Genomic DNA, 25,612 nt, shown 5'->3' on the forward strand with positions numbered 1-25,612 from the left:
ACTTCTATCAGTTGTTCTGTTTCGAGAGACATGGCACCTGAAAGTAAAGGTTAAGTTGAAAACTGTAAATTACAGTACTGCATAACTGTAGACCTAGAATAAAATTGCATGGCACAGTACTGTTTTTTTTTTCCTTTTTCAGTCTTATCTAGTGTAGTTCAAAGTTGCAAAGAATTTACTGTATTACAGTATACTGTATTTAGAATTAAACTACAGTAATAAATTTCATTTAAAGAGTGAAGGGATACATAACGGATATTATAAATTTACTCTTACATTGCGGAGCCTCCCTCCCAATAAAGGACACCTCCCAGATGCGGACAGATTGTTATGTCCCTTCAATGTCCGTAAATGAGAGGTTTCACTGTATACGAAAACTAGTGTCACAAATATGACAATTTCGCGTTTCATAACAATCCAGTTTTTTTTATAATGATGCGAAAAGTTTTAGTGTACAATAACTTGTTTTGATGGGCTATTATTAAAAAATGTGTAATTCGGCGCCACAACTCTCTTGGATACATATCGATGGTGTTTTGTAATAAGGGTGTTATCAATAATTTTGTGGCTTTAGGTTAATAAACCGTTATAAATCATTTCTCCATCGACTCATATCCTTGATGTATGAAAAAATATTAAAAAAATAGTGAAACTACTGAGATTAAGTACCACATTTTTTGGAATGATAGATCTTAAACTTTTTTTTAGATCGCCAGCTTTTGTTGATAGCGCTCTTTTTACAAAACACCATCGATATTCTAAGTCCACACCTGTGGAGTAACGGTCAGCGCGTCTGGCCGCGAAACCAGGTGGCCCGGGTTCGAATCCCGGTCGGGGCAAGTTACCTGGTTGAGGTTTTTTCTGGGGTTTTCCCTCAACCAAATACGAGCAAATACTGGGTAAGTTCCAGTGCTGGACCCCAGACTCATTTCACCGGCATTATCACCTTCATTTAATTCAGACGCTAAATAACCCAGATGTTGATACAGCGTGTCGTAAAATAACCCAATAAAATTAAAAAAAAATAAAAATCGATATTCTAGGAAATCATTTAATAAAGCGCTTTAATGATGGAATAATAGGCCTAGTTTTCTCAACTTAACATCAAATTTATTTAAGACACTAGCGTTAAAAATTACATTTATTTTATGAGCAGGTATGTTTATGAAACGAGGCAAAACGCCGAGTGAAGTAAATTTTTCAGTATGAGCAAAATAAAACATTTTAGCATGTGTATCGTACACTATTTTTCGTCCATGCTCGTAGGCTATAGAAACAATTTCCATGGTCTCCACTGCTGCGTTCCAACTCATTGTAATGGTGAAAATGTATCTCATTAAATAAAGCGGTAGTACAGCTCAGTGGTACAGCAATGGGCTTCAGATCGAGAAGTTTCCGGCTGAAATTCGAGTGACCCCTACTTTTTTGTAATCACATTCAATCCTTTATTGTTTCACAGTTACCAATAAAATGATTGTGGAAGCAATCCATTTAATTCGTGCAAGTTTCAAGTGTATTTTTTTTAATCAGGTCTGCCGCTTTTTGAGCCACTTTACTGATAGCTTGTGATTGCTGCCGAATGACTCCTGGTGGAAAAAAATTGACAATCGGCGTATACAGCGTTTAAAGTGTCAAAGTTCTCTTCGCAAGCTGCCATATAATAATTTTAACATGTTTGCTTAGCATTAAAAGATCTACTTTTAGGAACGGCAGTCTAACAAACATTCCTTACAATGCGAATAGACATTTTACATCATTTGTATAGGCTTATGTAATTTATTTTGCACTAATGTCATAAAATAATAGGCTAGTAATGTTAAAATATGAAATAAGGGTACAAATATGAAATAGTGTGATATACGACCAGAGACGTGTATTCTAGCGGAAGCCTTCCAAATTATTATGCACTGATACTGTCTTTGGCGGGAATGTGTTAGTTTGCAGCTAGAAGCTGAACTGTTGAAACGTTCATCATTATTGCGTGTTCGAGGAAAGAGAAATAGGGGTACAAATATGAATTGATGTGATATACGACCTGATACGTGTTGTATTCTAGCGGGAGTCTTCCAAATTATTACGCACTGACGCTATCTTTCGCGGAAATGGGTTAGTTTGCAGCTAGAACCTGAACTGTTGAATCCTTCATTATTATTGCGCTTTCGAGGAGAGTGAAAATTTTGGCGGCAAGTTCTTTTCTTGAATATACGTTAGAAATATTAATGATATATACCTCTATTTATTTGTCTATGATAGACAAATAATCTACGTTTATAGGAATGTATGTTTAATTGATTTCTTTTTTAAATTATGATATATTTTGAGGTTATGACTTACAACATCAGTGTGTCACAACATCAGTGTGTCACAAATATGAAATACTAGCATTATTAGTATTCCATTTTTATACTCTGGTTTTCTGTTTCGTTACTAGAGTTGGCACCTCCAATAAACTTAGAAAACAGTGGAATGAAAAGACAATGCAAGAAGACATAAAACAAGTTCGAGAAAAGACGTGAGCGACGATTCATCTGGATTCAGTATTATGGTTGAGAAAACACCTAATGAAGATGGTGAATGCTTGTTCTGTGCTTTTCTTAGAGGCCTTTTTGACTTTGGAATTTTGTTAATCGTGTACCTTGTTAATAGTATTCCATATTTGTATCTCCATTTTTATGAAGAAAATGTTAGATTTTGAGGAGATTATTTTTTTTTCAAACAATTTACAACACCTTACGAACTTTTAAGTCCGGTGTACTATTCATAGGGATATTCAGCAATGAACAGGACGATACTTTACGTTCAGTATTCAAAACAGGTAGGTTCCAAAACGAGAAAACAAAATGGTATTCCATATTTGTAACGCTTCCTATAATAATAATAATAATAATAATAATAATAATAATAATAATAATAATAATAATAATAATAAATGCATAAGATTTGCTGATGATATGGCGTTGTTAGTAGAAGAGGAGATGATACTAAGGGATATGCTACTGAAGCTAAATGACAGTTGTGAGCAGTATGGAATGAAGATAAATGCCAACAAGACGAAGACCACTGTCATAGGAAGAAAAGTAAAGAAGGTAGTAAAAAAGGTAAACTTGCGAATTTTAAATGAGGCAGTAGAGCAACTGGACATCTTCAAATACTTGGGGTGTACTATAAGCAGTAACATGAGCTGCTGCCAAGAAGTCAAAAGGAGAATATCAATGGCAAAGAAAGGTTTCAACAGATAAAGGGGCATCTTCTGCGGACCTCTGGAGAAAGAGCTAAGGAAGAGACTAGTGAAGTGATTTGTGTGGAGTGTGGCACTGTATGGGGCAGAAACATGGACATTACGACGAAGCGAATAGAAGCATCTGAAATGTGGATATGGAGAAGGATGGAGCGTGTGAAATGGACAGAGTAAGAAATGAAGCGGTGTTGGAAAGAGTGGATGAAGAAAGAATGATTCTATAACTGATGAGAAAGAGGAAAAGGAATTGGCTGGGTCACTGGTTGAGAAGAAACTGCCTAATGAAGGATGCACTAGAAGGAATGGTGAACGGGAGAAAACTTCGAGGCTGAAGAAGATATCAGATGATAGACGACATTAAGATATATGGATCATATGCGAAAAGAGAGGAAGGCAGAAAATAGGAGACTGGAGATTGCTGGGTTTGCAATGAAAGACCTCCCTTGGGCAGAACACTATGAATAATAATAATAATAATAATAATAATAACCATAATAATAATGAATTTCACTTTTATTCTTTCTTCAGTATTATGTTTGTGCTTCTTTTTCATGATATGAAACTATTTCAACAACTTGGAACCATCTGCTATATTTCACTTCCTTGCACAGTTATGCAACTTAATCCACTGGGTTCGGCAAATATGGAGCACACTCAAGGAGGAAGGAATTATCTTGGGCAGTGTACCTTGTCGTCTTGATCTACATTTGTTGGTAAATTCAAACCACTTGTACAGAGTGCTGTGTTGTGCAAACTCCGTTCTGTGTTAGGCTTCAAATAGGAAGTCTGAGATCATTTCTGCACACGTATGCTTTTACTTCGTCATAATATGAAAACCGGAAAACTATGTGAAGCTTAAAAGAGAAAGATTTCGAGAATGTGACGGAAATAATTTTCCAGCATCCCTGATGCAGTAATTTCGACGCGGTCTGTTATGCGTCCGTAGCAAGTTAAATATAGGCTACTCGTAACAATTCTTCATAAAATTCACAATTAAATAATAATCATCTCATAAAGTAATGAATTTGTAATATTTCACGAAATGGTTAGGTGGGCGCGATTAAGAATTTTAAGAAATAAAATTATTACATCAATAATTGTCTGTGAAGAGATGCGAAAACTAATACGAAAAATACTAACAAAACCCAAAACAGTACACTCCAGACCTGATAACAGACATGAAAATGTAAATTGTATCCTGAATATAAATTCCAAGCATTTACTGTTAATCTGTTATTCTGCGGAAGAATTGTGTCAAACGATTTGCACCAGTAATATAATAAAAAATATTCGAGAGAAATGTTGATTTAATTCAGCGTATTGAAATCTGTAAAGCCATATGAATAAAATATTGAAAGAATGAAAGTCAGTGGCAAGAAATGAAATGAAATTAGCTAAGATAAAATAAAAATTCATGTGCACATAAAATTTGACTACGAGAACAGAGAAGGGACTACAGTTTTATGGAAGGCAAGAAAACGGTAACAACTCTGAGACCAGGAATAAAGTGGTAGTGGTTTTTGGAATTTACCCTTCTCCTATCTGAAAGTGTAACCCAAATCTAAGCATCTGTGGACAAACTCAACGTCAGTAATTTCAGCTGAAATTGATCTAGAAACGTGCTCGCCGTTTCCAACACAACGGAGTGTAAATGCTTATTGTGCTTGTTGGCTGACTGTAATTGAGAGATGATATCGTCGGTTTCTTGGTAAAAGTGACCAAGTCACATTCTAAGGCTTCCAAGCATTATGAAAATTTAAGACATAATTTTATATTAAAAACTAATAATATAGCACTTTTACCTTCAAAATAACTTATTACTAACATCTAAAGAAGTACAGTCATCTTTGGACGAATCATTAAACCTTTAAATGGCCCTTTTCCAACAATTTTGCATTTTGGACTTGGTCACTTTTACCAAGAAACCGACGATATCTGGCGACATGAGTCCGAATCTATATCACATGATTATCTAACATTTGTCTCATAGTTAGAAAAAACCTCTGGAAACGACTCAAACAGGTTATGCCATTTAAAGATATGAATGATCTTCATACAGTCATGGATTAGCTCAATTTCTGGAAGTTCCAAATGAAGGGCATAAACTACACATCAATGCCTCCATTAGACATGGTATTAGGGGTATAAGTGCAAATATTTTTATATTTAAGAAAAAAAATGTATGTAAAACAACGCCCTATTGACGTTTCTCGTGCACTAATAATTTTTCCATAATGTATCATGTATTTTTGAGTCTGATGTTTTATGAATGATCGTACAATGAAACATCAGTCAGTTTATACTATAGCCTACGCATGTCTTTCGATAACATGTACAATAGGCTATTTCAATGCAAACAATTAGTTAAGGGCGATCTCTCTTGCAGGAAGCTTACTCACCAATATTTCACGTAATGGAAAAATTCACGAAAATATTAACTTGTGTTAACAACAAGACATTATTTTATTTCGAATATTTCTTCCATTTCAATAACAATTTTTAAATGTGGATTTTTTTTATTTCTTTCGTGATAGTTTGTTAGTTAATATCGCATTGTTTTAAAGCCTTTTTATTTTTGATAATTTAGATAACATTACTTTCAATGGTTTTGTTTTATTGCAGTTACCATTCTTATGAGAATAAAATGAAGGCTGTGTTCGAAATTCGAACGTATTACACAGTACAAAATAAATAATGTATTAACCCAGATAAGACTGAATTATTTTTGTTAAAAAAATACGATTTTTTGTATGAATTATTTAATTGTAATTGATATAACATAACAAAGCTGTTTTTAAATTTCTTATGTTGATAGTATTCGAGATTTCCAGTGTCCTATATATAGGACGTCAGTCATATCCCCATGCAAAAGCATTATAAGACATAAGTCGTTTTAGCACAAATATATATAAATTGTTTAGCTTAACAATACATCAAATTAACACAAAATTATAATATCACTCACACACAATAAGATTATTGTATTTTTCGAGAATGTTTATGATGTGTGATATGTGATAAAACATTTTACATGTACACCAACATCACACTTCATACATATTACTGTTGTCTTTGTGTGACACTGTCTGCATCGAGTTTGTTTTTCTTGAGATACCACAAAATGATTACTTCCAGCAAGCCTTGAATCATTTTGCTCAGTGTTAGATGAGATGGTCTACCGCAGTGGTCGTCAGCATTCGGTGAAATGGGTGAAGGGTAAGTGCAGCAGGATTAGGTAGAGAGCATACCAGCCAGCAGCCACAAATGCACCTGCGGGTAAGAGAGGATAGCCCGAGAGTGCAGTGAGTTGACGACCGCTGATCTACCGCTTGACTGTACATGTCGAGCAGTGGATTCGAGAACAGATAAGACGTTTGCGAAATGCAAGATGATAGAGTTTTTCATTGGAGTTTATCTTGTATAGCTGCCATGCATTTTGTTCTGCTACGTCAATACAGACCAAAGTACCATTTCTTGCTTCTAATAGATGTTTTGTACAGATTGATGTTTTGATCCACCCATATTTTTGTTGTACTAATATATTATATTGGGCTATTTCACTGATATTTTTTTCTTCAGATTTCTAGAGTATCTTGAAACTGTGTGCACGGAAATTGCAAAATATAGTATTTCTCTGCTGTATGTCAACTTCTTCCCAATTGAAATTTATTATTCTTTCCCTTCATCTGTATATCGGTTGCTCAATCACTAGTATTTCTACTGCCATTGTCACCATCGCCTTTACTATGTTCATCATCACCATTATGACTTTCGTCATCATAAACATCCATTGCCTCTCCTTGTGTGTTGAGGGTTACTTCCGTCTCAGCTCGCAACTGACTACCAGGCATACTGTCAATTGTAGGGTTATTTTCATCACCAGAATCCTCATCAGTTACATTACCACACGCATATTTTGGTGATAAAATGGTGATGGAAATGTTATTGCACTTAGGTATAGCAACTTGGTCGTCCTGTATCATCTGTAAGGCTTCATTTAGTGAAAACCCCCTATAATAACATGAGACCATTAGTCTCACGAAATCTCCTCTTTTATGACTGACGTATTACATGTAGTACGCCTAACTTTACCATGATATGGCATAACACTAAATAAAAATTGAATCTAATTATGAATTATTATATACGAAGTACATCATACGAGTATGCCCTATCAATATCAAAAGCATTATATCTATAGCATGTGATATATACAGACTTCGAGAACATGTTCTGCTCCACAGCCATGACTCTCACAAATATGTTAACAACAATGACTATGACAGACTGAACATAATAAAAAAAAATTGGAGGCAATTTATAACACATAAGGATTATGGTATCATGATTGCCGACTATGAAAATCTTACACAACAATGTTAAAATAATAAAACGTCCGGTGTCCTATATATAGGACGTCAGTCTTATCTGCGTTAATTCCCCTTGTGTTAATGTAAAAAGTTATCACAACACATGTTTCTTTCTGGATACACGTTAAATTACATAATTAAATTCTCCTGATGGTCTCAACTTCACCCTAATAAATAATACTAATTCTAAATTATTTGGTTACTTGTTACAATAGAGACCTTTGTGGTAAACCTGAATGTTAGACAACCCCCACAACACTGGACCTTCGCGTAACTAGCCAGAAGTTCGTAATAATAATAATAATAATAATAATAATAATAATAATAATAATAATAATAATAATAATTTATTTTAGCTAGCAGAGTTAAGGCCGTAAGGACTTCTCTTCCACTCAACTAGCAAAAAGTGTATATACATATGCATGAACTTACAAAGAATTCAACAATTTGATTTAGATGATAGTTACATGTATACAAGGGTTATTTACGAATTGAACAACAAAATACTATGAACTATTAATTAAACACTGAAATAAACTGTGTAGCAGAATTAAGCTAAAATACATAGAATGTTAATATATTTCAAATAATATTAGATAATAGAAAGAGATTATTATGAGACAATTTTGAAAATACAGCACTATCAGGATTATGTATAAAGAAAGAAGTAACAATGTAGTCAGTGATAGTTTAAATCAGCATGACTGGAGTGAAATGCTAATAAGGTTATCTTTTAAGACGTTTTTAAAGGTGTTTATTGTCTTGCAGCCCCTAATACTTTGTGACGAGGAATTCCACGTAGGGAAGGCGAATCTCCTGGAAGTATTAACGAATCTAAAAACGTGGCATTTTTCGTGTCTAAAAATAACTTCGGAGATTGAGAATTTTTTTTACATCTGTAGTTCAGTGCACGACATTAGATTACCTCTAAAATATGTGCACGTATATCCCTAACATGTTGTATATTATACGCTTAAAGACTGGTCCACAATAAACCGAGAACGGAAACGACAACGAAAATGAGAACGGAAATATTGTTAAAATAAATGTATTTAAATGTGAGCATTCACAATTAACTATTAAATGTATTTAAATGTGAGCATTCCCAATGGTTAATTGTGAATGCTCACATTTAAATACATTTATTTTAACATTATTTCCGTTCTCGTTCTCGTCGTTTCCGTTCCCGGTTTATTGTGAACCAGCCTTTAGAATGGAAATTCGTTCAGCATAAAAGCACGTAGTAACGAGAAGAGCCAATTTTGCTACAAAACTATCGAATCAACAAAAATTTGTACTACAATCTCAGTCTTTGATGAAGCTATGAAGTTCCGATGATAAATCTTATGCGATTGCAACATCATTATCGTAACCTTAGGAAAGGGAAAAGTGTAATAATTACAAAGAATCAAATGCGGGAAAGTCCACTGATAACGTATCTCGTAGGGATTGCCAGACAGGAAGCCTAACCATCGCACAGCACGAAATGGGATTTTTTTTTATCGGAGAACATTTTGAAACGGTGAAAATCATCCGATACTATGGACCAAACACTCCCAAGCATATAAACAAAAGAGATTCCTGTAATTTTACCTTCAGTTAGTGGTCCCGTCTCCTTTTCACAGAGAGCGCTGGAAAAGCGAATCAGGATCCGACGAGGATACAGCAACGAAAATGCCTATGTGTACTACGTCATCAAATGGCGTCGCAGCTTCCTCATCCTGGACACTAAATTTAGACAAACACACATACAATCTTGCTACACTGGCTGTCGCGTTCCACTGACAACTCACAGTTCCTCGGATGAACTAAGAATGATATGTTAGGTTTGAGATCGGCGGCGTTGGAATGTGTAAGCCAACAAGCCACCGAGCAAGCGTGAAATATAAATTGCGTGCGAGTGAGTGTTAGTGAGAGTGAGTGACAATGGATAAATGGAAGTGCGAGATGGGTTTGCTTTCACCTACTCCTACTGCATCTAATTCGCTTTACTGAACTGTCGTGATCATCAGAGTGAGGCTTTAGACTGGATCTCAGAACTCTCAAAAGAACGAAGCACTTTCTTCATGAGCTTTTCAGCGACAAATTTCCGAAATTTTGAAACAAATTAGAGACAAGTTACTGAATACCGTACCTTTTGTAATAAGTAGAGAGAATATTTATAACAACTTAATTACCATAACAAAAAGTTGAAAACAGCAATGACTGGTGTTAAAAAGATTTCCATACTGATTGTTCAGCGACATTTCGTCCACAGTATTTACGTCTACAATAAATTTCCGTGCAGTAGAGTTTTTTGTCCACAATAATTTTATGTCCATAACAATTCTGTCCACCTATTTATGTCAACTTATAAAAAATCGTCCACTGTATGATTTCGTCCATCGTACTGAAATGTTCTCGGACATTATTGTCCATTTTATATATTTTAGTCCATATTCTTATTGAATTTGGTATTCCCAAGAAACTAGTTCGATTAATTAAAATGTGTCTTAGTGAAACTTACAGCAGAGTCCGTATAGGCCAGTTTCTATTTTATGCTTTTCCAATTCACTGCGGGCTAAAGCAGGGAGATGCACTATCACCTTTACTTTTTAACTTCGCTCTAGAATATGCCATTAGGAAAGTTCAGGATAACACAGAGGGTTTGGAATTGAGCGGGTTACATCAGCTTCTTGTCTATGCGGATGACATGAATATGTTAGGAGAAAATCCACAAACGATTAGGGAAAACGCGAAAATTCTAGTTGAAGCAAGTAAAGCGATAGGGTTGGAAGTAAATCCCGAAAAGACTAAGTAGGTCTATATGATTATGTCTCGTGACCAGAATATTGTACGAAATGGAAATATAAAAATAGGAGATTTATCCTTCGAAGAAGTGGAAAAATTCAAATATCTTGGAGCAACAGTAACAAATATAAATGACACTCGGGAGGAAATTAAACGCAGAATAAATATGGGAAATGCGTGTTATTATTCAGTTGAGAAGCTTCTGTCATCTAGTCTTCTGTCAAAATATCTGAAAGTTAGAATTTATAAAACAGTTATATTACCGGTTGTTCTGTATGGTTGTGATACTTGGACTCTCACTTTGAGAGAGGAACATAGAGTAAGAGTGTTTGAGAATAAGGTTCTTAGGAAAATATTTGGGGCTAAGTGGGATGAAGTCACAGGAGAATGGAGTAAGTTACACAACGCAGAACTGCACGCATTGTATACTTCACCTGTCATAATTAGGGGCATAAAATCCAGACGTTTGAGATGGGCAGGGCATGTAGCACGTATGGGCGAATCCAGAAATGCATATAGAATGTTAGTTGGGAGGCCGGAGGGAAAAATACCTTTGGGGAGGCCGAGACGTAGATGGGAAGATAATATTAAAATGGATTTGAGGGAGGTAGGATATGATGGTAGAGACTGGATTAATCTTGCTCAGGATAGGGACCAATGGCGGGCTTATGTGAGGGCGGCAATGAACCTCCGGGTTCCTTAAAAGCCAGTAAGTAGTAAGTATTTCTTAGTACACAATATTTATGGTCCAATATAAGATTAATATATTGTTTACGGAATTATAGTAGGATACTTCATTTCAGTCATATACAATGAAATTAACCACTAATTTAATTTTCGAAGAAAACACAGAAAAATTTAAACAACATATTAATTATTTTACACTTCTCTTCATGCCTCACTTCGTTATTGTACAATTTTAATCTGTAGTTTATGGCACGCAAATATAAATCGAACACATTTTGTGTTCTGTTGACAGTACGTAATAATGAATTTCTTTCTGGTAAATTCAGTAGTATTTCCTGATCTTCAATGGCCTGAATTTCTTCCCTTATTAGGGCTGGGGGAGGTTCATTTGGGTGTTGTTCGCTACAACGGTTTTCGCACCTTCAGCTCTAGTCCCAACATTCGTGTGCTTACCTTCCTTAAATACATGAAAACAAACATGTATGTTCCTATTTGTGACATAATGAGCATTACATATATCGCGATTTTCGCACTGCGAATACAATTGGTCTCCATTCTTTGCTGAATGAGTGCAACCGATGTGTAATTGTTATAAACAATTATCCTTGCCTTTAGACTAAGGAAGTAAATACGTCATTATGTCTTTGAAATTGTACTGTATAAATTTGTTTCCTCATTAAGAGATGATTTCACTATCATGGAAACCACAAGAAAACACATTCAATAATGATGAAATAGTTTTATATTAACTGCAATTCAATTTGTCTTGTATTTAGCTGTATGGACAAAATTTTAAATGGACTTTAGAAAAAAAAGAACAAAAAATGTGGCCAAAGAAAATGGACAAAATATTTGTAGACCTATGATATTAATGGGCAATATTTAAAATGGACGAAAACCTTAAGACTGTATGACTGGACAATATACAGAGGACTCGCGCGTCTTTATATCGGTAAACCAAACTAATAGCAACTCTGTTTATCTTCCATCTGAGCAGAGGATCGAACCCGACAACGCGGAATGATAAACCCGAGCTATAACACAGCTAAACATCTACAATTAACAGTTTTACTTTAAAACACACAGTAATCTTTTTGGTATTTTAAATTTGTTTAAAACTCGCATGAAACCAGGCACGAAAAAGCACACAGTGAAGAAAATGGAGGTAAAGATGATGATAAATGCTGACGATATGTTTAAAAGCACTCATGATTGACTTAGTCACCTTCGGTAATAATACTCTAACAGTATACCAAACACCCATCGTTTCACTAAAATAATAGTAATTGCTCTACTACAATTCAAACATTGAAATAAATACGCTCTCAATTACTCATATAATCTCTACGGTATGCCTAGAGCATAGTTCAAAGGTCAAATTCGCGGAATCAGTACGACGCACTATAAATGCAGAGCAACGCCTGGCCACAGACCGGAAAATGCCTGGGTTATGTGTATATTGTATTATGAACAGAGACCATGGACTATGCGCTTCGGCTGAACTTTCATGAAGCCCATACGGTTTGTAGCATGCAGAATGTTTCAGGTAGCGCCACTCCGACCGACTGACTGACTGACTGCTCTGTAGTACGTGACGTCACCAGCGAGAGAAGTCTCTTAATATGAATACGATAGCATGAACAGTAATAGAATTTACGACGATTTTCAAAGTATTTAAAGGGTAAGGAAATAAAAATACACCCACTAGCTTCAAACGCTCGTAGTCTTCTTTCTAAACAAATTGTGGCGTCCTTTCACGCTACAAAATTAAATTGTGCCTCGTGGAAAGCTTCAGGATTCCTTTAAAAGCACACATGGTAAGTATGCACAACGGAAAAGTGAACTTAGAATAGAGTTTGTTCTTATTTTGGTGATTCTATCTGCGAGACACTGTTAAGGCTGGTTCACAATAAACCGGGAACGGAAACGACAACGAAAACGAGAACGGAAATATTGTTAAAATAAATGTCTTTAAATGTGAGCATTCACAACAAAACTGAAAATGTTGAAATGACGCTACGCTTGAAGTTCTAGTAAATTTCTCTGTAGAGGTGCCTGGTTGCCTGATTTTCCTATATGTAAAATGTCTGGGCTTCAATCAAATGATTCAGGTATCTATCTCAGATTTAGTTATGGCACTGCCTTGGTCTCCAGGGTACCGTTTGAAGTAGCCTAGTACTAAGAGCTCAGCCTTAAGGTTTTGAACTGTAGTTTCCAATGAAAAGGAATGTGGAGAAAATCCGACCAATACTTTACGATAAATCTATGTCCACGAACATATAAAGGGCACGCACAAATCTGCTTTCCCAATAGAAGGGATATTACAAAAATTTGTATTTTCATTAAAATTACGAAATAATTATTGTCCAGAATCATATTTTCACTAATGATGAAGTAAAAATCAATCACATTTCTTTAAGAATCATATCATCTCACTCTCTCCACCACTGAACAATACACAAACGAAATTTATGACATCTTCAACAATATTAAGGAATTCACTAGTTTACTACCGGTTCAAAATGTTCCTAAGCATATATAAATTATGTCCCAGTAGTTACCGAAATGACGTCTTCTCGTTTCATGACACGCCTCAGTAGAGGCACAATCTGAACATACGCTCTCGCCATGAAACAATACTAACAATACCATCCCATCGCACCTCCTCATACTCATCCTCTTTCACAATAGCCCTGCCAAGACTCTGGAATTCGTTACCTGCTAGCATCAGGGACTGTCGAAATAAAATTGAATTCAAACGCAAACTTACTAGGCACTTGGTTAGTAATTGATTGAGACTCGTTCAGACATGGTTTCTTGTAAATAGTTCTCTTAATCTATCACAAAATATCTCAATATATGGTAATTTCATCACTATAAAATTTTGTTATTCTAGGTTTAATTTGTAATTCAGTAAATACAGAAATATTCTTTCTTCTTAACTTCTATGATAAATTGTCTAGCTTTCATTAATCAGGTAATCATGTCGTACTTTATAATTTTTATTGTAATTGTAATTGTAAATTTAATATTAATTGTAATTTTATTCTTCATATTATAGTTGTAATCCCCTGGCAGAGGGGCAGAGAAGGCCTGATGGCCTTATCTCTACCAGGTTAAATAAATAAATACTAATACTAATACTAGAGGTGAACGATAATGCAACCTGTACTGTATGGGGATAAAACATCAACACGATGATCCTCAACCATTATATCTGGCATTTGAATAGAAATATGTTGACTAAATCGATACTGAGCGACTGAGGTTACATGCTCTTAAAATCGTAGTATTCGGTTTATCAAATTGGCAATTCTCCAGATAAGCTACACCAAAGAAGGTACAATTTTCCTTTGATTCACTGGATTCTGTGAGATGTATTTAATGATAACACGCGGATTTAGTTTGCAGTCACAAAAGCTTGCAACATAATAATCGTTTGATATTCTAATGCACTGTTGCAGCAGCATCTTACTTGTTACTAACTAGTAGACTAATTACAAACATAACACGTGAGAGATCCAGAACGAATTATATTATGGAAATGATCAGTTTCCATAGTATTGCTACCTGGACTACTCGGGTATCACATTTGTGTATACTGTGTATACTTAAAAATATTGTATTCGTTGTATGCTTTGTACTGCACTATTGTATTACTACTATTAGTATTATTATTGCTATTAGGCCTGTTATTATTATTTTATTTATTATTATTATTATTATTATTATTATTATTATTATTATTATCAATAATTCTTATTTTTTTATACTTTGTAGGCCTCATTTATTTTTGACCTGCTGTTCACATTTTATTATGCTTTTTTCTTTCTTTCTGTATGTTATATATTATGTCTGATTTCTTCTTACTTGTTGTTTACATTTTATTATTATTATTATCTTATTCAGTTTTGTGTGTACTTTGTAAATTTGTAGTGTTTCTATAGCGCAGTTTTTACTCCTGGTTGAGTGTTAGAGAATGCCGTATGGCCTTAACTCTGCCAGGTTAAATAAATCATTATTATTATTATTATTATTATTATTATTATTATTATTATTATTATTATTTGTAACAAGTTTGCCATATTTATAACAAGTTCATTACTAGCGATCTTACTAATAAACCGTGTACAGTTTTTATACGAGACTTATGCGGAGTTGAGACAGAAAACGTTACTAATAAACCATGCATAAGCGATGGATGTATAAACAGTCTGTAAGTATACAATGGGAGATGCCTTGCAATAGTTATATAAACGAAACCCCTTGTTTAAACGTTGTATATAGAGAGAAAATGGCCGCCCCTCTAACAGCTGTTCGTATCGACTGTCATTTTATGATTATAGATGCCTTGTAACCACAGAAGAACACACCAAAGAGCACAGAATAAGTAGAATAATAGACTATTGCTGTAGCTTGTACTCTTTGACCAAAATATAGTGTGTAATCGATCAGAGCCAGTTGTACTATGGATACTTAATACGGCACACTAGAGCGCTCTACCGGATGCAATAGAGAATCTCAGATATTCTATTATCTTTTGTAATGAAGTAATGACGAAACTATGACGTAGCTGCGTTAACAGTTATACTGTTATACACGATGTATGTTGTGATTATTAGTAAGGAATTTACACACGACTTATAAACGAGCTACTCATTGTATAAATATAAGACAGTCAAACGTCTGTATATAGAGTTTTTATTAGTAAGACCGTAGGTCTATATACAGCGCACAGAAGTCAGTCAAGCAAAAGAAAATTGTGACTTCTTTGGTGTAGCTTTTCTGGGGAAATACTGGGTCAAATTTTTCTCTAGTTCCCACAACATTCGCAACATTCCAAAGCTTCTCCCGAAACATGACGTTTCCACTACATTACTTTTCCTACCACCACTACCAGCTGACAAACTACCAAGTATATTATTATCGGTTGAGTTAACTATAACGGTTTATCATATCCGACGTGCGGTTATGGCACACTGAGAAGATGGTAAAGAGCATGTCTCATGTTGTGATCTACATTATAAAAGTCAATTTTTTGGCACACGAACCAATGTGCGAGTTCGTAAATTCATAGATGGATTCGATAACACCGTATATTCGGCAAAGCGTTCATAAAAAGAAAGAAGAAATACATCAAGCCATTTTAATTGATTATGGATCTTAGATGGAAACAATCATTTGGCGTCAGATCCATCAAGCTGTGAGGCCGATGTTTCTGATTAATAGTTTGATGATGTTATTTCAGGTTAGGTTACACCGACATCAAAAATGCTGTGAATAACTGAAGTGATATAGATTTCAAAGAGTCGAATCTTTCGCTAATTAAAAAACCGCTGATGTATCTTATTAATTGCTGACGTCATGACTCTACATAGATTGAATTCATCGGATTCTTTCTCGCTGAATTTACGAAAGAAAAGTAAAACAAGGATCTGGTTTCTACGAGTGTATGGGCTATCAAATAAAATTTCGTTCGTAAAATTACAATATTAACTCGAAATATTAAAAACACTGAACAGAATAGCATAACTAATTTAGTGCAGAAATATTCCACAATAAATTAGCATAACACATACCTCTCCAGTGTGCAGTAGCAATGAAGTTCGGACTCTCAAACAAAACACCTTTTCTGAAAAATTACTGGATACCGGTACTCTCTTTGCGATAGAAGAAAAATACGTAAATATTAGAAGAAACACTTAAAGTACAGCCGACTATTCAGAGAATAGTAATTACGAAAATATAAATTAATTCTAGAAGTTTTCAGAATGAAAAACACAATGCTTAAAACAAATATCGCAAACAAACAAACATTTTTTCAAAAATTGTTTGTTGTCGAATAAGATATACCTACTAGCAAAGCTTAATTCCTGTTTGTTGACGACGAATGTGCTGGCACTGGAATCGAAACGAGTACTTTCCGATTATACACACGTCAGTAACGTTACCGCTCTGATAATTTTCTTGGCGTGACAAATTTCACTCTTTCTAGTGTGGATAATGCAGTAGCTTGCGAACAATATGAAGAGCACGTGGGGAAGAGCAAGCACGAGTGCGAGAGGGACCATGCACGCACGCAAGACCCACCCCGAGGCTGCAGGCACAACACTCACCAATCACCACTGTCCTAGGCAAACCAAGTTCTCCAGCACCAGTCAGCGTCTGAGGCCAATCTCTCCGTGCGGCACAAAGCAAGCAGCAATGAGTAATAAATGACGTGGATAGTCCTCGACTTCAGAGACACCTGCGTACCAGCTACTGCTTTATTTTAAGCATTTACTGTTTATCGCTCATATGCGGATGTTGACATTTCGTGTCTCAATTGTTTTATTCCCGATATAAACTGTAAGTCACAATTTCTCACAAAGTGCATTGCAAAAAATGACTCAACGCGATAATCATATCAGTTGATAACTTATTTCCCGTCTCAGATCTTCTAATCGAACAGGAAGTTTCCATATAGAAAGCATTCAATACGCAATTTCGCTGTAACGGATAAATAAATTACACCACGGACTACAGGTTTATACCCTTGATCACAATTATATCAGATTGGCCATTCCCATGTTATGAAATGGCAACATAAAATGAGAACAACCACCAGTTTCCACCGTCGAAGACGCATTTTTTTTTTTGGTAACGACCGCTAGATGGAAGTACAATTGCTTCATGAAATTCCATAAAGGTTATAACATGACAGCATAGGGAAAATTATGAAAGTGATTGCATTGAAAGCCCATTAGACTGATCAATCTGTCATAATATGTGATCAGGGGTTATACGAAGGAGCCATCCAATTTTACTGAAAAGCAATGCCAGGTTAATATGCAATATCGAAGAAGCTAAGCGGCCGAGATATTCCTATTCATTCGCAGTCGAAATATTTACGGTATGAATGGACTTGCTTTACAAACAACTTCAATGGCTAAGATACAGTTGCCATTAAAACTACAATGTCTGGATTCATGAGATTTTTCCAATATACAGAGCCCGCCAAAAATGTACACACTCTTTAAGAAACGAAAACTATTTATTATGTGTTTGTTTCACATTTAAATACTGATCACACATGTAGTACTGTCTTCAGTTAAGCACATGGTTACATTATATCATAGATGTCCAATTTTAACGATTACGAGGTAACCCCTGGCGTAAGCAACCCGCAGCTCATATTCTTTAAGGTCGTTTTCCCTATTTTATATGGAAAGTTATTGACCTTAGCAGAGCATGCTTGACGTGCAATATCTCCTGGTTCTATAGGCGTTTGGACACCCATGCTTTAGATGTTCAAAATGTTCGCCGTTGGCATAACGCAACAATATCCCGATACAGTCTGACAAAGAGTGTACACATTTTTTGACGGACTCCGTATTTCGTAAACAGCAAATAATTTCGAAGGCTTAACACCTTCTGGATACTACTTCCAATCTTGAAACGAATACAGAATATTTCGGAAAATTAAGAAGTTGCTGATAATCCTGTCAATGAAAAAGTAAAATTCAAACTTAAAACAGTTCTTCAAAGAAAACCTACATATTTCAAACTTTGAGAAATGCAAAGTATTTTAAACTGTGGTCACATTGTGTAACAAGAGAACACAATACTGCTACAAAGTATTTTATTGCCATTTAGCGTCGATGGAATTGGTGATAAGGAGATGATTTTCGGCGAAATGGGGTGGAGGATTAGCTATACGCAGCGGTTTTCACCACAGAGCACCCTGGGGCTAGTGTCTCTTCCCCGAGGAGAACACACTGCACTATGTTGCATTCGTAGCTGCTAGAGGGTATGCTCTCTACCTCTTCCTGCTGCACGACGGGGCACACGGGATGGCTCCGCTTACCTTTTGCCCATTTCAGCGAGTGCTGACGACCACTGAGCTATAGTATTATCTGAACTCCGTCTTATAGCCAGTGAAAACCTCAGAAAAACGAAGTAGGCCTACTGTACATTAAGTACACACCAATAGCATCGTGCGATAAACAAAGACAATCAAATAAACTTTTAAGAATTTCAGAATGTTCGTAATTGTTTCTTGTAACAAAATTAACGAAAGTTATAGTTTTATATTGTTATGATTTTTGTACACATGTTTTAATCATACCCCCCTCCCAAAAAAAAAAAAAACTGAAATTCGAACTGTCGTGTGAGACGTGTGTGAAAACATCGAACATTAAAACTCCACATTTCTTCGACAAAATTCTATTAAATTAAGTTTCAGTTTGCGGTAAATCAGATTCAACAGTTTTATGGATAGGCTAACTGAAGCACGATACGTGTACATACTTGTAATTCTAACTTATCTTATGTTTGGAACAGAGCATCGATAGTGGTACTTCCAATGTATGCACTCTTGTTAGGGTTGTTTAACTGCCGTAACTCAAAACTTTGTGATAAGCAGCCTATTAATTTTATAAATTACAGAAATTGTCGCCGATCCTGTGGTGTCATATATGGAGGATCCCGTAGAACGCTGCCCAAGACCGCACGTGGTACTTTTAACGGTTTGTACTGAAGACGGAACATAGCTTGGCGTCCACGCGTGATTCGATGATATAGTGATATCATTATTTTGTTAAGAGAGAACGAAGACAAAACATCTTCCACCTTCCTCAGACCGCAAATTCATTCTTTGCCGGAGGCACCGCAACTCATTATACCGTTGTGAACACAATCTGTGGAACGTTTTTCTTGTACTCAGATACCAATGCTTACATCGTGCTGAAGATCAACGGATTTCTTACCTCCTCAAATGTAGGGTATTCACCCTAATCTCTCTGTATTCATTTTATCATAATACATCTTCTCTTCAATTCAATTACTGCCGTATTCTATCAAACTCTGATGTTTGCATATGACATTTACCCTAGGTCATAATATACCCAGATTGCTCGGCGTTATATGCTTTGACGTTAACAACTTTTGTCAGGTTTACTATGAGCGTATTCCGAATCTCACCGGTGAGCAATCCGATGGCGTCACGGTGTTCCGAATTCCACCGATGACGTCATTGATGCTCCACCGGTGTCGCACCGGTGCCATCAACTTGCAGAGGTGGTGGCAGTCTCCATCAGCCGCCATCAGTGAATCTGATTGGTTCTTGTATAGGGCGGGAATTAGCAGACGAATGACATCGTGCACTGTTGTGTCATGGCGGTGTGTTCTGCTTTAGTTCTGCTGTATTGTTTGTAATGAGCACAACGTAAAAACAATATGTTAATGGCTTATGAGCGAACATGTCAACGGACCAGTTATTACTACCGGTTCAAGAAATAAATTGTTTATGCTATCTTTTCTTTGAACGAGACGGCAGTACGAAAATTTCGCAAAATTTTGCTAGCGTAGCACAGACAACAACTTGTACAATCGCCATGACAGCCATCGATCCTTCCAGCAGTTTTGTTCCTTATTTCGCTGCAACGTGACGTCATTGATGCCACCGGACTGGTGAGATTCGGAATACACTGTATGCTGCCATCTAGTTGTTACATAAGGAGTCACGTCATAACTCCCATTTGAATTGCATTAGCGACTATACTGCCATCTCGTGTTCGTTTACGGCGGACGGGTGGCGATCCTGGCGGTTGTTCTCTTCAAAGTGCAACCGATTTTAACATAGGAATGAGCAATCTTTATGTGATCTGGGCATTTACTAACCCAATTGCACAAGCTAATGAATATTTTAAATCTACCGCTACTTTCATCACTGTCAACTACCCTACGTCCGAGTGGTTATGTCGTCGGGTCGTCGAAATGGGTGAAGAAATCTGCAGTGCCTGGGAAAAGTGACATAAGTCAGTTTCCATAAACCTTTTTTTGATAATTTATTAACAACTTACACTGGTTTATGTTGATTTGATTTTTTTCTGTATGTCTCTTTTTACAAGCGAGCAGATGTTCCGTAAGTTGTCAATAAATTATCAAAAAAGGTTTGTGGAAACTGACTTATGTCACTTTTTCGAGGCACTGCAGAAATAACGTGACACTTTCATCCACACGCTGTACGACTTTCATATCTAATACAACGTATAAACACGAAATTGACGTAAGGAGGAATTTCACTTTCGTGTAATTTTGTTTGAATCATTACCAACTTCGTAATGAAACGACTGAAAAGGCCATTTTTCCCCCCTCAACAGAACGGTGTGAAATTGACTCGATTGAGAAACCATACGTCCTTAGCTTAAAATGTTGAGAGAAAAAAAAACTCTCTGCAGCTTATAAATATTGGATGTACGTTCTTATCTGTTTAGGATTAATTTCCAATTTGAAATGCGACATTTCTAAATATATTAAAGCAAATTTTAAGCATATTTGAGAGCGTCAGGGTGCTCTAAAGTTCGTTTTGTTTCTCAAATAGGTAAAATATTGACAGTAAAAAATTAGAATAGTTTGTCTTTATTTCGTATGTAAGCTATTGACAAACGCTATGCAAGTACAAATTTAGTACATAATATATTTTGTCCTTCATACTACAAAAAGAAGACAAAATCTAAAACGTTTGAAAGTGAAAACACTGATATCTTATTGAAATCCACACTTCAGCTCCTCGGATTCGCCATCTCTTTTTACGACTAGGCGAGGAAAATATATCTTCATAAAATCTTTTGATTTCATCCTCTTCACGGAAATACTATCATGACATCACTTCATAAAATAGGATTGGAGAAAGCTGGGTTTGCAGTGAAAGACCTGCCTTGGGCAGCAATGAATGAATGAAATGAAATGAAATGAAATATCTACTTTCTCCTACACACATGCAAATACATATATTGATGCGAAAAACGCAATAAACTCGTTTTGGCTAAAAATTGACTTGTGTGGTTTCTCAAATAACCAATTCAATTCTGTTATTTTTATGCACAAGCGTGTTTGTAGTTTCAAGGTAATAATAACAACACGTCAATTCTCATCTCAACGAGAAAAACAACGTCACACAAAGTCATAGGGATTCGGAAGCTTAATGGAAAGTGGAGGCACAACCTACGACGCAGTTTCGAAGGGGAGATGAAAGCACACAGCAGACTTTTATCAATTTATGTTCTGTGCAACATGAATTTCAGCCCGCAATAATTCGTAAACTTCAAAACAGTGTTTACCACAGAAAATATAGCATACGAAACTAACAGTGTTTCATAACTCGAGTTACGAAGTTCATGCTTCATAAACTGCTGTAATAAGGATTTAAATATGCTCTCAATACGTGAAAAAATATTACCAAACATTTACAGACCTAGAAACAAAATTTGGGCCTAAATTAAGCACTGAAAATGAGCATTATAATGAGAACTTGGAAAATTCGGGTGGCCCAAATTTTGTTTCTGGGTCTGTACTAATATTCGTAAAATCTAGTATCGGTTCTATGTAAAGTTATCTAATTTTGAGAAGTTGATATGTTTCTTTTTAATTCGTTATTTAACGACGCTGTATCAACTTCGAGGTTATTAAGCGTCAATGGGATTGGTGATAGTGAGAAGGTATTTGGCGAGATGAGGCAGAGGATTCGCCATAAATTACCTGACATTTGCCTTACGGTTTGGGAAAATCTCTGATAAAACCCAATTAGGTAATCAGCCCAAGCGGGAATCGAACCCGCTCCCGAGCGCAACTCTGGACCGGCAAGCAAGCGTCTTAGCCGACTGAGCTAAGCCAGTGGCAGTTAATGTTTCCCGCAACACTGAATAAGGAATGAATTACAATCGAAACACATTCCATGGAAAATTTGTACCTATTGTCTACACAACACTTTTCTACGAAAAAAGCCCGTTATGGCTATCTAGCATCTGAGTAAGATGAAAGTGATAACGTCAGCGAAGTGAGTCCGGAGTCCAACACCGAAAGTTACTCAGCATTTTCTCTTAACGGGTTGAGGGAAAACCCCGGAAAAACCTCAACCAGGTGAATTGTCCCAACCAGGATTTAAATCCGGGCCCGCTCGTGTCACGGTCTGGCAGACTAACCGCTACTCTACAGCGGTGGGACTGGAAGAAGTTAAATGGTCAAAATGCTAGTAGCGATAATGACATAAGTAGGCTATATTATAGTACGTAAAACATAAGCTGCAGTTACAGAAATGTTCGGATATTGTAGATTCGCAAAAACCAACACGTATCACAATGCTGAAACCACAAAAGACATCTCAAAATGAAACACAAATAAAGAGTCGCAGGCCCAGCTCGTTGAATGTAGTAACGGTCTTACTAATAAAAACTCTACATACAGACGTTTAACTGTCTTATACAACGAGTAGCTCGTTTATAAGTCGTGTGTAAATTCCTTACTAATAATCACTACATACGTCGTGTATAACAGTATAACTGTTACACAGATGCGTCATAGTTTCGTCATTACTTCCTTACGAACGGTAATAGAATATCTGAGGTTCTCTATTGCATCCGGTAGAGCGCTGTAGTGTGGCGTTTTAAATATCGATAGTACAACTGGCTCTAATCGATTACCACACTACATTTTGGTCAAAGAGTACAAGCTACAGCAATATTATTCTAATAATTCTATGATCTTTGGTTTGTTCTTCTGTGGTTACAAGTTAACCATCATCATAAAATGACAGTCGATACGAACAGCTGTTAGAGGGGCGGCCATTTTTTCGCTATATACAACGCTTAAACAAGGAGTTTCGTGTATATAACTACTGCAAAGCAATTCCCATTGTATAGTTACAGCCTGTTTATACGTCCATAGCTTATTCAAGGTTTATTAGTAACGTTTTCTGTCTCAACTCTGGAATTCTGGTATAAAAACTATACACGGTTTATTAGTAAGACTGTAACGGTCTTACTAATAAAAATTCTATATACAGACGTTTAACTGTCTTATACTTATACAATGAGTAGCTCGTTTATACGTCGTGTGTAAATTCCTTACTAATAATCACTACATACGTCGTGTATAACAGTACAACTATTACACAGCTACGTCATAGTTTCGTAATTACTTCGTTACGAAAGGTAATAGAATATCTGAGGTTCTCTGTTACATCCGGTAGAGCGCTCTAGTGTGGCGTGTTAAATATCGATAGTACAACTGGCTCTAATCGATTGCCACACTACATTTTGGTCAAGAGTACAAGCTACAAAATATTATTCTAATAATTCTATGATCTTTGGTTTGTTCTTCTGTGGTTACAAGGTAACCATCATCATAAAATGACAGTCGATACGAACAGCTGTTAGAGGGGCGGCCATTTTTTTGCCATATACAACGCTTAAACAAGGAGTTTCGTGTATATAACTACTGCAAAGCAATTCCCATTGTATAGTTACAGCCTGTTTATACGTCCATAGCTTATTCACGGTTTATTAGTAACGTTTTCTGTCTCAACTCTGCATAAGTCTGGTATAAAAACTATACACGGTTTATTAGTAAGACTGTAAGTATATAGTTAAATGCAAGGCAAACTGCTAACAAATAGATACAAGAGCTGGCAACAGCGCGTAATGTCATGGCTTCGGGTTGGACCATACGAACGGTTGCCATGACAACGCGTCCCAACATAGATCCGTGAGGACTAGTAATTTTAACCAGGGTACACAGAAACTGCAGCAGCAATGAACTCCAACAATGGTCGATTTTCTACGTACTACACACACAGATTCAGGGGCACGCATGCACGCACGCACAGACACAGAGGCATCCACACACAGACACGCACAAAGACACACGAACACGCACACATTAAGACAGAGAGCCCAGCGAAAACAGACACAAAGATGTCACCAGTGTTTACAGCAACGCAATATGTGTGTCAGATTCATCAGTAATGCTCACAAATTTGACCACATTACACCCTCATTCAAATCTTTATCCTGGCTGCAACTTAGTAACCGTAGAACACTTCATTCGCTCTCTCTTCTGTTTCGAGTTCTCCACACTTCTACTCCAAATTATCTTCGTTCCCGGTTTAACTACTTATCCTCCAGTCACAATCTAAACACCAGGTCACAGGAGAGCCAAATCCTAGCAATTCCTGCCCATAGAACATCCCACTATTCATCCTCTTTTACTGTCTCAGTTCCCCGTGAATGGAATTCTCTACCTCAGAAGATTAGGGGCTGCCAGACAATAATCACTTTCAAGAAAAGGCTAAACGATTTCTTACGGGCGCAGTCAAATTGAAATTATACTTGTGATCGAGCTTAATAATTTAATTTAATTTAGATATGACTATCATTACTATTATTATTATTATTATTATTATTATCATTATCATTATTATTATTACATAATTATTTTATTGGTGTTGTGTAAACGAAAAGAATTGTCATTTTATTATATTAATTAAGTATTATATTGTCTTGTATTTGTAGTATTGTATTGCTTTGAATTGTATTGTATTGTATTGTATTAATTATGTTATATTCATAGCACTGTAGTAATTTTTTATCATACTGGTTGAGTGGAAGAGAAGGCCGAATGGCCTTAACTCTGTCAGTTAAAATAAACCATTATTATTATTATTATTATTATTATTATTATTATTATTATTATTATCATTACAACTCGA

General features: G+C 36.0%; 1 protein-coding gene across 9 annotated transcripts in view; it reads right to left on the reverse strand.

Moving 5' to 3' along the window:
- LOC138707444 (titin homolog) overlaps positions 1–25,612 on the reverse strand; it is a 421,318-nt gene that overhangs the window by 207,593 nt on the left and 188,113 nt on the right. Inside the window, exon 1 of one of the 9 annotated variants that reach the window (XM_069836870.1) lies at positions 17,202–17,289. The exons of 4 other annotated variants lie outside the window; for them this stretch is intronic. The gene's annotated coding sequence lies outside the window, so the exon portion shown is untranslated. Of the gene's footprint in view, positions 1–9,201; positions 9,326–17,201; positions 17,290–25,612 lie in introns of those variants that run through there. 4 more of the 9 variants (XM_069836900.1, XM_069836873.1, XM_069836901.1 and 1 more) reach the window with 4 other exon arrangements.

Source organism: Periplaneta americana, chromosome 10, assembly GCF_040183065.1.
Source record: "Periplaneta americana isolate PAMFEO1 chromosome 10, P.americana_PAMFEO1_priV1, whole genome shotgun sequence".
Taxonomy (NCBI): domain Eukaryota; kingdom Metazoa; phylum Arthropoda; class Insecta; order Blattodea; family Blattidae; genus Periplaneta; species Periplaneta americana.